Raw genomic sequence first — 2,701 nt, 5'->3', positions numbered from 1 at the left:
GTGTGTGTATATGTGTGAGTGTGTGTATATGTGTGAGTGTGTGTGTCAGTGTGTGTGTGTGTGTCTGTGTGTGTGTATGTGTGTGTGAGAAAGTGTGTGTGTGAGAGAGAGAGTGTGTGTGTGTGTGTGGCTGTATGTGTGTGTGTGTGGCTGTATGTGTGTGTGTGTGGCTGTATGTGTGTGTGTGTGTGTATGTGTGTGTGTGAGAAAGTGTGTGTGTGAGTGTGTGTGAGAGAGAGAGTGTGTGTGTGTGTGGCTGTATGTGTGTGTGTGTATGTGTGTGTGTGGCTGTGTGTGTGTGTGTGGCAGTATGTGTGTGTGTGGCTGTGTGTGTGTGGCTGTGTGTGTGTGTGTCTGTGTCTGTGTGTGTGTGTGTGTGTGTGTCTGTGAGTGTGAGTGTGTGTGTGTGTGTGTGGTTGAGGTGTATGTGTGTTTTTTTTTAATTCATTCACGAGATGTAGATGTCACTGGCCAGGCCAGTATTTATTGCCCATCAGTTGAGAGTCAATCCCGTTGCTATGGGTCTGGAGGCACATGTAGGCCAGACCAGGTAAGGATGGCAGATTTCCTTCAGTAAAATACTGAATGAGCTAACAATCAGCAGCAGTTTAATGGTTATCACTAGACTCTTAATCCCAGAATTTTTTTCAAATTCAAATTCGACCACCTACCATGGTGGGATTTGAACCCCACAACATTGCTTGGGTCTCTGGATTAATAGCTTAATGATAATACCACGAGGTAAGTATGTGCATTTAGGTGTGTGTGTGTGTGTGTGTGTGTGTGTGTGTGAGAGAATGTGCATGCATTTGTGCGTGTGCATGTATGCACGCGGGCATGCGTATGTGTGTTCATGTGTGTTTGTGTGTGTGTATGTGTGCATGTGCATGTGTGTGTGTTTGAGTTGCAAAGGTGCTTGAAATAAAAACTCATATTCTTCATCAATCATTTAATGAATTAGGTGTAAAGCGACAGAAGACAGGAGACTGCCAAAGTGGTTTATGTCTATGCCTCACCTTCCTATTCAGCACATTTTTAATTCTCTTTGTTTTGGACTGAGATTGTCCAACAACAATGTCCTGGTTCCTCCAGTGGGAAAGGCCAGTTATTGTCCCATTCCATTTCCCAGAGTAGGGAAACAGCCCGCCAATTCAACATCTTATTTAAAAATTCAACTTAAAGACTTTCGTCATTTCTAAAGAGTGTGTGAAGAATGAAGACGATAAAGGATGGAGACACAATCACCGTAAAACCAAGGGCAGTGGGCACAGAAACACAGCAGGGCTGGGCTGTGTGTGTGTGAGACAGAGGATAGATATAACTGAGAGCAGTCACTTGATCCAGCTTATCTCAGTTACCCAGAATAGAAAACCCATCCCTGTTTTCCATTACAACAATTTGCATTTATGTCATGCCATTGTCCCTTTACAGGAGTGTCACCAGATAATATGTGGCACTGAACAGTGATTACAAAGTTCAGTCAAACATATAAGCTTTAAGGTGCATCTTTAAGGAAGCAAAAGAGTGGGAATAAGGAAATTCCAAAGTTTAGGAGTCCAGGAAACAGTTTCTGAGCCTCCAATATTTAGCATAGAGGTCATTCCAAGGTCTGATTGCTCTTGGCCAAAGCTCATCTGTGATCTTCCTTTGGGCTGGCTTTAAACTACACTCCTCACTTTGACACAGGAGCAGACCATTCAGGACCTCCAGCCCTGTGCTGCCATTATGAGTGCCAGCTCTCCTTACAACAAGATCGAAGCAAGCTCAAAATCAGGCTGTCGATTGATGAGGGGATGAGGTGGGGGAAGAGTGGTAGGGAAGTTGGTAACCAGAGGAGAGTGATTTTAAACATCTGTCTTTAGGACAAGGGAGGGAATTTGGAGTGTCCTTTTAAACAGTGAGCTGGAAGGGTCTGCCTGAAAGAACAGTGGAAGCTGACTACAGAGGAACTTTCAAAAGGGAGTTGGAGTGAAGGGGAACATTTTCAGGAGTACATAGAAAAATTGGACTAATTGGAAAGCTTTTACAAAGAGGCAAAGCCAGTACCATGAGCTAAATGGCCACCATTTATACGATCCCAAAAATAGGATCTGATACCACTTTTCCAAATTCTTTTCACTCTTTGTATCCCACATACAAACATGCAGACCACTCAGCCCCTTGAGACTTTCTGCCATTCGATAAGGTCTGATTTTAACCTCAGTTCTACATTACCGCATATCCCCGATAACCTTTAACCCCTTGCTCATCAAAAACCTATCTACCTCTGCCTCAGAGATATTTAAAGATTCTGCATCCACTACCTTTTGAGAAAGGGAATTCCAAAGTTTCTGAACCGTCTGAGAGAGAAAATAAATTGCTCTTTCCTAAATGGGAGATGCCTTATTTTTAAACATGACACACCCTCTCTTGATTGCTGACCCTGACAGTTCTTTTAATACCACACCCAGAAAGGACATGTGCGGGGCTCAGGCTGACAGTACTGGGAAGCTATTTGGCTATTAGTGCTATCATACAGCATGTTTTGACTTTGTTGTCAGCAGTTGTTGGATCAAAAGGACAAGACCGAGCTGGATAGTAATAAGAGATAGTAGGAACTGCAGATGCTGGAGAATCTGAGATAACAAGGTGTAGAGCTGGATGAACACAGCAGGCCAAGCAACATCAGAGGAGCAGGAAGGCTGACGTTTCGGGCCTAGAC

This window comes from Rhincodon typus, chromosome 38 (genome assembly GCF_021869965.1).
Source record: "Rhincodon typus isolate 14 chromosome 38, sRhiTyp1.1, whole genome shotgun sequence".
Lineage (NCBI taxonomy): Eukaryota > Metazoa > Chordata > Chondrichthyes > Orectolobiformes > Rhincodontidae > Rhincodon > Rhincodon typus.
The sequence above is the reverse complement of the archived record's forward strand: the minus strand, read 5'-3'. Positions refer to the sequence as shown.